The sequence below is a fragment of the Giraffa tippelskirchi genome, chromosome 3 (genome assembly GCF_054371585.1).
Source record: "Giraffa tippelskirchi isolate mGirTip1 chromosome 3, T2T-mGirTip1v1.2.pri, whole genome shotgun sequence".
Taxonomy (NCBI): Eukaryota; Metazoa; Chordata; class Mammalia; order Artiodactyla; family Giraffidae; genus Giraffa; species Giraffa tippelskirchi.
The window spans coordinates 180043715-180056932 of record NC_137277.1 but is presented as its reverse complement, the minus strand read 5'-3'; the positions used below and the strand labels follow the sequence as shown (position 1 = coordinate 180056932).

The 13218-nt window shown below is 51.2% G+C and overlaps 1 long non-coding RNA gene across 1 annotated transcript; it reads right to left on the bottom strand.

The window, feature by feature from the left end:
* Nucleotides 1-1221: 1221 nt before the first annotated feature.
* Nucleotides 1222-10414, bottom strand: LOC145541974 (uncharacterized). Its single transcript, XR_014079481.1, has 4 exons — nucleotides 9794-10414; nucleotides 5858-5937; nucleotides 4126-4300; nucleotides 1222-3310 (listed from the first exon to the last, which is right to left on the bottom strand). It is a non-coding gene; the product is annotated as an uncharacterized LOC145541974 (long non-coding RNA).
* Nucleotides 10415-13218: the final 2804 nt, after the last annotated feature.

The following is a 13218-nucleotide window of genomic DNA, read 5'->3' as shown; positions in this document are numbered from 1 at the left end:
GAATAGAATCCAGAAGGAAATTCACACATATATGGACATCTGATTTTTGACAAAGGTAGAAAGGCAATTTGGTAGAGAAAAGACAATATTTTCAACAAATGGTGCTGGAATAATTGGAAATCTATAGGCTGATTTTTGAAATTTGATCCATGTTCAAAATTTATTTCACATGAATTATAAACCTAAATGTAAAACCTAAAACTCCACACTTTTAGGGAAAATTATAGGAAAAATTTTTGTAATCTGGGGTTAAACAAAAATTTCTTAGATTGGACACCAAAACCCAAAACATACAAAAGAACAAACTGATAAATTGAACTTCGTAAAAATTTAAAACTTCCACTTTTCAAAACATGCTGTCAAGAGAATGAAAAGACAGGCCATGGACTGGAGAAAATATTTGCAAATATGATAAAGGAGTTGTGTGCAGAATATTTAAAAAACTTTGATAACTCAAAAACAAGAAAATAAACAACTTAAAGACATGGACAAAAGGTTTGAATAGACATTTAACCAATCAACATAAACAGACAGCAAGTAAGCACATAAAAATATTCAATATAATTAGTAATTAGAGAAATTCATTTTAGAACCACAGTGAGATCCTTACACTGCTCACATAAAAATTAAAAAATTGATGATACCAAGTGTTGGTGAGGGTGTGGAGAAACTGGAATGCTCATACACTGCTGGTGGAAATGTAAAATGTTATAGTCACTTTGGGAAAAAGTTAGGCAGTTTGTTAAAAAGTAACACTTACATATACTGTAAGTAATTCCTCTTCTAGATATCTACCCAAGAGAAGTGAAACATATGTACATATAAAGATGTGTTTAAGAATGTTCTTAGCAGTTTTATTTGTGATATCATAAAAATGGGAACAACCCAAATATCCATCAACAGGAAAATTGTATATTTGTGTGGAGTAGTCCATTACAAAAATGAATAAATTCTTGATACATACACACACAAATAAATGAATTTAGGAAACTATACTCAATATCTTGTAGTAACCTGTATTGGAAAATAATCTGAAATATATATATATATAACAGAATATATATATATATTTTATATATATAAATATATATATATTTATATATATATATATAACAGAATCTCTTTGCTGCATGCCTGAAACTAACACAATATTGTAAGTCAAGCAAAATAAAAAAGAATTATGCTAAGTGAAAGAAACCAGGCAAAAAAAGAATGCATCTTGCTTGATTTCATTGATTTATTCTAGAAAACATAAATTAACCTATAGTGACAGAAAGCAGATCAGTGATTGCCTGGGGAGATGGATGGGGCTTTCTGGGGAGATGACTAAGGAGCTGGAGGAAAATTTGAGGGAATGATGGATATTTTCATTATTTTGATTGCAGTGATGGTTTCATGAATGTATACGTATGTCAAAACTTATCAAAATTTCCCTTTAATTATGTCTTTAAATGTATCACTGTTAATATGTTTAATTTATCATATGTCAATTATATTTCAATGAAGTTGTTAAAAATATCCATTGCAATTGATGAGCTTTGCACAGGAAAGAGCATGTCTTCCAACCAGGGAAAGCCAGGCCTGAACCCTGAGGGTTTTGCACGGGAGACTTGAGACAGACAGCCAGGCAGATGGGAGGGAAGCAGGCAGTACCACGGAGTCAGAGCATTTCCAGAAGGAGGGGGCATGGCTCCTCATGTCGTACACCTCCAGCAGAGAAGCAGTCATAAGTGTGACCTTGACAAATCCGGAAGCAGTAGATGAGGCGTGAAAGGTGCCAGGGCAGGAGGTGAAGAGCATCCTGCGTCCACCTGCTCGAGGTGGAGGGGAGGGAGTAGGGGCCGCAGAGAGCTGGTGGTGTGGAAGGGGCTGAGGCTAAGGGAGGGCTTCTTGTTTCTTCTTGATTTTGTTTGACCTGCCCTGCTTTGCCTTTCACATGGAGGTGAGAATTTGCTTTGCAAACCTGATGACAGCATGGAGGGAGTGAGACTGGAGATTCCAGGCAGCGGAGGATGGAATCCACGGGAAGCTCGCCCTTTGCCGAAGTAGAAGGTGACTTGGGGGGGGTTAGGAAGATGACAAGCAGGTGGATATGACTATCAAGGTCAGGGAAACCAGGTGCAAGCTAGGGTGCCCTTGTCCCTTGGAAGAACCTAATGTAAAAAGCTTGAGCCCTTGGCAGCCTATGACCACTGGTGGTCCTAGACCCCAGAACCCCTCCTCCTGCAATTGAGTTCTTCCATCTGCCTCACTGACTGTATTTCATTTTGGTTTATTTCAAAGTGCAAAGCTCAGCTCCATCAGTGGTTTCTAAAATATCCACCTACACCAAGCATTTCTGAATTTATTAGCCTTATTGCAAATTTGTAGGCACAGAGTCACTGCCTCCCTAGCTGCTCTCCTCTTGTGCTCCACACCCTCTTCTCCAGAAGAAACAGGTCTCCCCATCTCTTGCAGACAGCTTTTACCCTCTCCTTCTAGAAAGTCTTGACACCAGCCGGCTCCATGCCCTCAGGGTACTGGCTTTTGTCATCACATAGATCTCTCTTTTCAGACTCTTTTGTACTCTTCCTAAGAAGCATTCTGATTAACAAAAATGCCTTTGTGTTTCATGGGTATTAGCATCCCTGTTTTACAGATGAAGAAACAGAGGCACAGAGAAGGTAAGCAACTTGTCAGGAGTCACAGAGCCTGGGAGACATTCTGGCAGCAGTAGCTCCATCTGGGTTGTGGCAGGTAGACCCTTGGTTTCTATCCAGAGAGCCCTGGTCTGATTACAGCTCGACCACTGACCAGCTGTCATAGTGCCCACATCACAGGCCATCTATAGAGTAAATGAACTGACACACTCAGTTCAGTTCAGTTCAGTCGCTCAGTTGTGTCCGACTCTCTGTGACCGAATAGACTGCAGCACACCAGCCTTCCCTGTCCATCACCAACTCCCAGAGCTTGCTCAAACTCATGCCCATTGAGTCGGTGATGCCATCCAACCATCTCATCCTCTGTCGTTCCCTTCTCCTGCTGCCTTCAATCTTTCCCAGCATCAGGGTCTTTTCCAATGAGTCAGTTCTTCGCATCAGGTGGCCAAAGTATTGGAGTTTCAGCTTCAGCATCAGTCCTTCCAATGAATATTCAGGACTGATTTCCTCTAGGATGGACTGGTTGGATTTCTCTGGTTGGATGGACTGGTTGACTCTCTCTGAGAGTCTCCAGGGGACTCTCAAAAGTCTTTGCCAACACCACAGTTCAAAAGCATCAATTCTTCAGCGCTCAGCTTTCTTTATAGCCCAAGTCTCACATCCATACATGACTAGTGGAAAAACCATAGCTTTGACTAGACGGACCTTTGTTGGCAAAGTAATGTCTCTGCTTTTTAATATGCTATCTAGGTTGGTCATAACTTTTCTTCCAAGACACATCTCAGGTGCTTGCAAAGTCCAGGCACATAGTAGGTGCTCAAGTAAATGCAGCCGCTCTTGTTCTCACTGATGAGCTGACCGTACCTCTTCCACTCCAGGTCCTAGAACCTCTCCCACCCCAGGTCCTACATCTGGACTCTCCTCCCCACAACCTTACTGTTATCTGATTCCCATTGCTTTCTTCTTTCCAAAACCAGATTAAAACCCACATCCTGGGAGAAACCCTCCCTAGTTCCCCCTACTTAATATCCTGCTTGGCAGTCTAGTGAAAGATGGGGTAATGCAATTGGGGAATTAGACTCAATTCTGTTTTCTCCTCTCACCAGTTAGGAGGCCTTAGACTGGCCCCTGAACTGAGCCTCGGTTTCCTCGCCTGCACAGGGGGACAGTATTCAAGACTAGATGAAAGAACACAGGTGAGAAGAGCTGGACAAATGGCAAATCACCCCAGCCTGTGGGTGCTTTCTTTGGTGTAAGGATCCACTTGCAGTAAGAGCCACACCCGGAAGGGGTGCAGGGTTGCAGTCTGACAGTTCGGAGGAGAGTGAGTCAGGCTCCTCCCACGCCCCGCTCCACCCCTGTGCTCTGGCTGCCTCCGCCCTGTGTCCCTCTTCACCCAACTCCTGCTGCTCCGCTGTGCTCACCCTGCACACGCTCCCTCCCTCCCACCCTGGGTGTGTGCAGACGCCCCCACAGCCTAGCTCACCCTTTTTGCTCATTCTTCTCTCTCTGTCCCCGTCTCTCCCTCTTTCTCCTGGCAAGTCCTCCCTGACTCCGAGATCTTCAGCCCCAGTGGCACATACTCCATGGTTCACAGAGAATTAGCAGCTTCTCTTCCATGAGATGGGGCTTCCCAGGTGGCTCAGCTGTAAAGAATATGCCTGCCAATGCAAGAGACACAGGTTCGATCCCTGAGTCGGGAAGATCCCCTGGAGGAGGAAATGGCTACAGACTCCAGTATTCTTGCCTGGAAAATCCCATGAACAGAGGAGCCTGGTGGGCTACAGTCCATGGGGTCACAAAGAGTCAGACATGACTGAGCATGCAAGTAGTACGGGCTCCCATCTTAGACTGTAAATTTCCCTGGGGAGCGGACCATGTCTGCCTGATTAGCCTTGAATCCCAGGGCGCCGCGTCTTGTCTGGCCTGTGATTTCTATGGAATCTTCTATCCACTTAATAACACCCTGTCTGGGTCTCAGCCTCAGCATGTGACTCTGGCTCATCCCTACCCTCCCTGGAATGTCATTCCCTCAGCAGTTTAATGAAGGGGCTGGGGACGATGGTCTCCAGGGTCCTGGTTTTCTTCTGCCCTTGACTTTGAAGACAGTTTTTGGACATGTGGAGATCAATGCTGCTCATGGTCTAATGATGTCAGCAGGACAGGCTGCAGGGACCCCTCTGCCCCCTGTGCCCCTCGTTATAAATAACTTTCTCTCCAAGCGCTGGGGTCACCCTCCCCCGAGGGCAGCAGTAGGTGGCCAATTACTCTCAGTGGCTGGAGAACCAACAGGGAGGGGATGTCAGGTCTGAGTGGGTGCCCTGGCCCTGTAAATAACCCACTAGCCCAGCTATGAGACCAAAATGGAAGGTCAGTTGGGTCCCTGCTCTGGGCAGGGGCTGCAGTCACCCAGCAATCATCTGTGGCCCTGAGACTAATGGATGACTCTGAGATGTCAATTACCCCTGACCAGTCAAATGACTCAGAGCAGGGAGTCACCTGCAGGAACTCTGGGCTGTTCAGAGAGCTACGGGCAGAGGGCCCCCCTCAGCTCGCCTGCCTCCCAGCTCCATGACGGGTCAGCGCAGGGCTGTCCTGGGAACACCCTGAGTTCCCAGCTCCCTGGTGAGCACTCTCCCAGGCCCTGAGTTAGTGGGTTCTGGAAGCAGTGGCCCCAGTAAGTCCCTCTGGACCCCTGGCTCACAATCCCTTTGTGTCATACAAGGTCTGGTGGGAGAAGAGGCACCCAGGGCTGTGGGAAAATCAGACTGGTGACTAGACCCGTGATCTGAGCTCCCTCCATGTCAGTTTCCTGCAAAACAGGAGGCCGGAGATGCCCACCTGGCAGATGTAATAAGAGGGCTAAGTGACGTAATGAGGTCAAACAGCTGAGCACTGCCTGGCACACGTAGGGTGTGCCTGGGTCGGCGGGATTCTGGTAGTGTGTAGAAGGATCAGCTCATACCGGCTTAAACAGACAAGGGGGGTGGCTCTGACACTGACACCATGACATCTCCTAGAACCCAAGGATGAGGAGGCAGCACAACCTCAGAAGGAGACAGGCCTAAGGAGTGGCCAGGACCCTCTCTTGCTGCCCCTTCCAGACGGAAGCCAGTCGTCACAGCTCCCGAGTGCAAACACCTCCATTAGTGAGAACAGCCCAGATGGAGACAGATTCCCTCAGTCCCCACTCCAGATTTCTCAGAGAGACAATCTACCTGGTCCATTTGGATGGGTTTTCTGCCTGTCTGCTCGGGTTTCACTGGAGGAGGCAGGTCAATCAGCACCTGTAAATAACCTGGAAAAAATCGTGTAGGTGAGGAGGGCTAGGTGGGGAGGGGGTCACCATTAGCTGGACAGATGCTTTCAGAGGATGAAGCTTGCACCAATTCTGGGGGGTACTGACTATAACATGTGGGGTCCTGCCCTTGAAGAATGTACTTGGGATAGGGACACAGAGATGCATCTACATGTGGCCAGCACGGGTCCGGGGAAGATGAGCACTTGGAGGGTTCAGTGGGGTGAGAACCAAGCTCTCTGTAAGCCTGCCTCCTCCAGCCCTGCTGTGTAGACTCATGCAGAGGAGGCAGAGCGAGCCGCACAGCAAGGACGGGCAGGATCCAGCCTGGACGCTAAGCCTTCCGGTGCAGACATGCCTTTGGGACAGTAGGGGTCAGGCCTCGAGGCAGCCAGCGGGGGCAGCTATTTCATGGCTCTGCCTCAGCTACAAGACCCCATCAACCCAGATCTCTTTAGAGCTGCTCCAAAGAGCCAGCATATTTTCAGCTACAATCCTGAGCCCAGGAGGCAAGCAGGAAATGATTCATCCTCTCTCTCAGACATGAAGGCAGACCTGCATTATTAATATTTACCCAGGGGTTTCTCCAAGGGCCCCGAACAACAAAAGAATGATTGGGAGAGAAGGGCGTGGATCACCAGCATTGCTGAGGTCACTGGCTGCCTCCAAGTGGAGCAAAGGGACCCCCTCCCAAGTGACAGGGCTGAAAGGGACCTTGTGGCTCTCTCTGTCTCCCCGGTTTATCAGAGGAGAAAACTGAGGTCCCAAGAAGAAAGAGGCTGGACCAAAGAAACCGAATAGGATGGTGGCAGAGGAAGGAACAGAGCCTGGAAGCTCAGGAAATGGAAAGAACACAGGCAGTGAGCCGCCCATCTGTAAAATGGGGATACTAGGGCTTGTCAGGTGGTGTTTGACCAAGACGTGAAATGACCCCGCAGCGTGCCTGACAAGGAGCAGATCCTGAACCCATAACACCTTGGTGAGGCTGCCCCTGGCATTTCCTGCCCCCCCGGTGTCCCTATGCTTTGCACTGCCCCCAGCAGCCCTGTTTGGGCCTCTGACACTGACCTGTTCCATGCAACCCCATGGGGACAGGATCAGGGCAGACCCCTGCCCCAGATGGGCAGTATCTCTTCTATAAATGTGAGACTGACACTAAAAGGAGCTAGTTGGGTCTGCTGGTTGTTTGAGCTGATGATGAACAAAGTCCAAGTGTGCAGGACACTGAGAAGGGTGGAGGATGAAGTCCCACAGAGAGAGATGGAGAATGAGGTGCCTTCTCAATGGTGCCCGTCCCTGGTCTGGGTCCAGGTACCTCAGGAGTTCTGGCTGTTTGCTTTGCCTTAAGCACCTGAGAGACCCTTTCCCCGCAGCTGAGCGGGTTCTGTTACCTGTACCCCAAAATAAGGAAGAACTGCTGGATGCTCAGGGGGGTCCAGAGCCAGGCAGTCGGCCGACTTCAGGAAAGAGACCCCCTTTCACGTCTGGGGGCCAGGGTGCCCTGCTCAGCGCGCTCTCTCCTAGTCCATCTCTTCCCTGCTTTGTGTTCTCCCTCCCTGTCTCTCTCTGCCTTTGCTCCCGCACTCAGCCCTTCATCTGATTATTCACTCATCCCACTGGCATAGTCTGTGGCCCACCTGTGCCTGTTCAGCCCCCAGGCTGGCCGTAAAGGGGACACTGAAGGGGCTGAGGCCATGTCCCTGCCCTTGGGGAATCTCCTGGTCTGACTAAGGAAACAGATGAATCTATCATAACCCAGAGTGATCAGTGCTGAGATAGGGGGAGAGGCTGCATAGGATGGGGAGACCAGGGAGGACCCTGACCCTGGACTCAAGTCAGGGAGGACCTCTGGGAGGAGGTGGTGCCCATGCTGAGACCTGGAAGAGAAGCAAGGAGCCAGCGGGGGGAGGGGGGGAGGCGGGGGGGGGGGAGGTGAGGAGGGCGGGGTAGATGGGGGAGAAAGTTATCACTGGGGGCAGCAACTTGGCACCCGCAGAGGTCTGGCAGAGAGGGAGAGCCGGAAGCCCTGCGAGTGGCAGGCAGTGCAGGGTGGCTGGGGCTGGGGTGTGGGTGTGGAATGAGGGGTAGGAAGGTGGGGAAAGACAGGACAGGACTCCTCTGGGATCAGATCGCAGAGGATGGGGCTGGGCTGTGCAGACTGGGCTTCACCCTGAGCGTCCTGGGAGCCACGCAGGGATGGGAGAAGGGGTCAGGGAGGAAGCGACCCCTCTGTAGGCATTGGGGTGGGGGGCGGATTCTAAGAGGATCCGGCTTCTCCAAGCCCTGGATGGGAAGAAGCCTCCTCCCCCTCCTCCCCCTCCTCCCCTTCCCGCCCTAGCTTATTCCCTCCTCCCTCCTCTGATGCCCCTGCTTCTCTCTCTCTGTCCTCTCCTCCAGTCCCCTTTCCATCCCCGCTTCTCTCCTTGCCTTTCCTCCTTCCTCCTACCCGGGTTCCCTGACCAACTCGCTCCATTCTCTCCAGACTCTCCCCACCTCCAGGCACAGGGCTGCATCCCGGCTGACCTCCCCTTGCGAGGATCGGCAGCGCCACCTTCAGGTCAGAGCCGGGACCGCCGCGGGGTCTCCCACACCAGGAAGACGCGGGTCCTTCTCTGCCTTCTGGAGAAGACACAGAGGTGCCCACCCACCTGGCCCGGTCCCAGGGCCTCCCCTCTTCCGCCCGCAGCCTCGGGTCTGGCTGCTCTGGGTCGACCCTGGCATCAATACCATCGCCGCCTCTATCTCCCCTAACAACCCTAATTACCAGGCAAGCTCTTCTCCCCAAAGACCAGACACCAGAACTAATGTGCTTTAATAGCAGAATTCCTTTTCCTTTCACAGCCCCGTGCCCCGGAGTGCCACCAGCCTGAGGATACCAGTGTTCTCTGCTCTCCTGGAAGGGAGGGCCCCACAGGGGCTCAGCTCAGTTCAGGGGCGCAGTCGTGTCCAACTCTTTGCAACCCCATGCACTGCAGCCTGCCATGTTCCTCCGTCCATGGGGATTCTCCAGGCAAGAATACTGAAGTGGGTTGCCATGCCCTCCTCCAGGGGATCTTCCAAACCTAGGGATGGAACCCAAGTCTCCCACACTGCATGTGGATTCTTGACCACCTGAGCTACAGGGCTGGGGAGAAAGAAGAGCAAATAGACTTGTTTCCAGAAGTGACCCAAGAAGGGAGTTTGGAGTCTGCTTTGTGTCTCTGTGTTATTTTTTCTCTCCCTATCCTCCACATTTTGCTTCGTCATGACTAAACCAAGCTTCCCAGGTGGCGCAGTGGTAAAGAACCCACCTGCCAATGCAGAAGATGCCAGAGACGAGGGTTCAGTCCCTAGGTCAAGAAGATCCCCTGGAGGAGGGCATGGCAACCCACTCCAGTATTCTTGCCTGGGAAATCCCATGGACAGAGGAGCCTGGCAGGCTACAGTCCATGGGATTGCAAAGAGTTGCACACCACTGAGAACACACACACACACATACCCATGGATCTTATAAGACTCTCCCAGACCCAGACACTCCCTTTTAGAAACTCCTCCCCCCATCAGATCAAACATCTTAAAATGCCCCCACATCCCCTACTAAATACAAATTATGTGTAACTATGCAGAAGCTAAGTTGGAGGAAAAGGTGAGCAGTTGAAAATATTATGCTTTGTAGACATTTGATTAAACATTTATCAGTTTCAACTCTGCAGCTTTCCCTTTATATTTTGAAGCCAAATAAATTGTTTTCCTGGGCCTTAAACATTCTCACAGGCCCTTAAGAGCTCTTAGGCCCTGGCACTTTGCCCAGAACAGAGAGGCTTGTGGAGAAAATGCTCCCCTCTCCCGTCCCCTTTCCCCCTACTCCAGACAGAACCTGCATCTCCTTGGCCCCTCTGCAGCGTCACATGGCCAGTGAAAGGATGCTGGAATTATCGGTTGTCTGGCATCCCACTGAGGCCGGATGTCACACCCTAGGGTCACACACAGAGAAAAATCAGTTACTGTTTGTTGCAAGAAAGGATAAAGAGAAGGAGGAAAGGAGAAAGAGAGAAGCAGGAGGAGGAGGAAGAGACTAAGGAGGGAGAGGAGGATGGTGGTTTCAGCAGAGCCAACAAGCAGGAAGAGCAGGCAGGATAGTCTGTAGGTCATGATGGGCTCTCTCTGGTCCCCTCTTCCCCTTGACGTTTTCCACGCTGCATCTCAGGGACTCTTCCACAGAACACCAGGCTTTTTCTTCCCACAGAGATCTTACCAGAATGCAATGTTCCTGAGACTCTGTTGTGAGACAGGTGTGGGGTGAGCATCAGCCTGTCACCCTTGCTCTGGTCTCTACACATCACATCGCCAGCAGAGGCCTGGGGATGGGACTGGCACCGATGGGTCCTCTGATGCTCCTCTCCCAGCAACAGTGTCCTTCCTCTCCAAGCTGGTTGGGATGGTGTGGAGGAAAGAGTGTGGACAGCAGAGAGGGCATTCTGGACAGTCTCCACACCTTCTGCAGGGAGATGGACAAACCAGCAGCAGCTTGGCTGGTTAGACTTGAATTTGGAAGTCCCAATGTCACATTATGGTCACATAGGATCCCTGCTGACCCCCGGGGGAGTGACATTTCCCACCATCACATCCCCACCTGCGAGTGTCCACCAGACCCTTCTGGATCTGGACCTGCCCACCTCTCCCCAACCCCATTTCCCACCGTGCTCCTCATCGCTTACTCCACTCCAGACACACCAGCTACTGGACACCCCTGGTACATTCCGAGTACATGCCCACCACAGGGCCTTTGCACCAGCTGTTAAAGCTCCTCGCACAGATATTCCTTGGCTTCACTCCCTGACTTTGTCATGTCTCTGATCAAGTGTCACCTCCTCTGAAAGGTCTCTCCTGACCACCCCACCTGAAAGAGCCCCCCCTTCCTCTGGGGGACCCACAGAAGGATCAACTGAAGGTTCCATGAAGGAGTACCGGCTCAGGGAAATCTCAAAGGCAGGAAAGAGATAGTGTGTGGGGGGCACCTACTGTGACCTGGGCCTTTGACCAGTCAGTCCTGACCTATTTGATCACAGAGGACCTTTAAGTGAGGAAGATGTCATCTTCCCCCTTCAATAGGTGAGAAAACTGAGGCTCAGGGAGGTGAAGCAACCTGCTGTGTGTAAGTGACAGAAAGCAAAAGCGAAGTTGTTCAGTCATGTCCAACTCTTTGTGACCCCATGGACTGTAGCCTACACCAGGCTCCTCCATCCATGGAGTTTTCCAGGCAAGAATACTGGATTGGGTTTGCCGTTTCCTTCTCCAGGGGATCTTCCCGACCCAGGGATTGAGCCTGGGTCTCCCATATTGCAGGCAGATGCTTTTACCATTGGAGCCCCCAGTGACAGAGCCAGTGCAATATCTTTGTCTGCTACCCTGGAGATGGAGGTCTGGGATCCTTAGCATTGGAGGAGGTAGCTGATGCCCCATTGCAGGTAAGACTGCCCCAAGAGTATAGACAGTGGTAAGAGTGAGAACCAATCTGTGAGGAACACCAGTCACAATGGGTTAGTTGGTCCAATGTGGGGTGAGATGGAGGAAAACTCAGCCAAGTGGACTGAGATGGATCAGCCACAGAGGCAGCAGGAGAGCTGTGGAAAAGAGAGGGACTCAGAGAGAGACTGGTAGGAAGTTGGGAAGCAAGTGGTTGAGAGTGGCCGGCAGGGCCTCATAGTGGCACTGACCTCCCGACTTAGCAGTTGTGTCCTGGAAAGATCCCATCCATCCTTAGCAGGAACGAGGAGGAAGTTGTATGTTTAGAAGCAGACCAGCCTGCCCATCACAGCCCCACCAGATACCTAAGAAAGGTTCCAGGAAGCCCCTGAGATGGACGTGGGAGGAGAGTGGCAGCAACCCCCTTTGCCCTGGGTATCGGCTGCTATTCTGCCCCCCAGGGGAAGTCTGAGAGGCATCCCAGAAAGGACTATGGCCTCCTTTCCCCTGGGAGCCAGGGCTTGGGGACATGTGAGGGGATTAGTAGAGCAGATGGGGCTGGCTTCTCAGGCTTGTTAGAGGGAGACCCTTCCCCTCCACCCCCAGAAGCCCTGCCCTGAGGCCAGCCTGTTTCCGTGATCTAATTAGCATCACTGAGAATTACACTCCACACTCTAGCACGCTCCAGCTCCCATGAAAGCATCGCAGAACTAATTCTGCTTAAATATGAAATGGTTCCTGCCCTCGGGGCCCAAGTTGAGGAGGCACAAACCAGAAACAAGAGTTGTAATTACCAGCTCTGATTAAGCAGTGTGAGTTACAAAAAAAAAAAAAAAAAGTAAAAAGTCCACCTCCCTCCATACAACAATTAACAGCACTTTAAGTTATTTCTGTTCTTTTAAGGAACACAGGCTACTTATTTCTTATGCCCTTTCCTTTCTTATGGTCCCATTATCCAGGTCATTTGCTGAGCACCTGCCACGTGATAGGAGTTCATATTGGCTGCACGAATGACAAAGAAACACACCAGTCAGGGTGCCTGAACACCCTGGGGCTCACCATTAGGAGGGGGACATGGCCCTTCAAGGAAAAGTCACACAGACAGCTGGACTTTGGGACAGGGCCAAGCACACTATGTACACGAGGCAATGTGGGAGGATCATGCAGGGGACTAACTCAGATGGGAGTCTTAGGGGCTGACAATTCAGTTGAGACCTGAATGAGCTGGTGACCTAAACAGTGGGGGTGGGGACAGAGTAATGTACAGAGTGGGAACGGCATGTGCAAAGTTCCTGGGGTGGAAAGAAGGGTGTCAGAGGGGAGAAGGAAGGGCATTGGGGCAGAGTGTGATGAGGAGGTAGCATGAGGTGGGGAGGGGGAGCAGCCAGACCCTGCAGGGCTCACCTGCCTCGACGGCAGGGTGGGGATAACTCAAGGTTCCCTGGGCAGCACTGAAGGGTTTGATGTAAGGGAGGGACCTGATCAGTTTGAGGATTTAAGAAGCTCTTCTGGCTCCTTGTGGAGGCTGGAGCTGGAACAGGGGGCCCACGGAGGAGGTGAAGGTCCAGGCAGGAGTGTAGAGCAGTGAGGAGAGGATGGACACAGGGCCAGGTCCGGGAGGTGTTTTGGAGGGTGAAACACTCCACCTTGGGGGTGGTGGGGTTGGAGGTGAGGGATTTGTCACAAAGACACCCAGGTTTCTGGCCGAGGAGCTGGGGAGTGGAGCTGCCATTTCCTGAGTGATAACGTGGATGAGGAGCAGGCTAGCGGGTGAGCCCAGTTCGGCGTGTGGTGTGTGTGGCCTCATGGAGAAAGGGGTGGGAGGCAGCTGGGTGT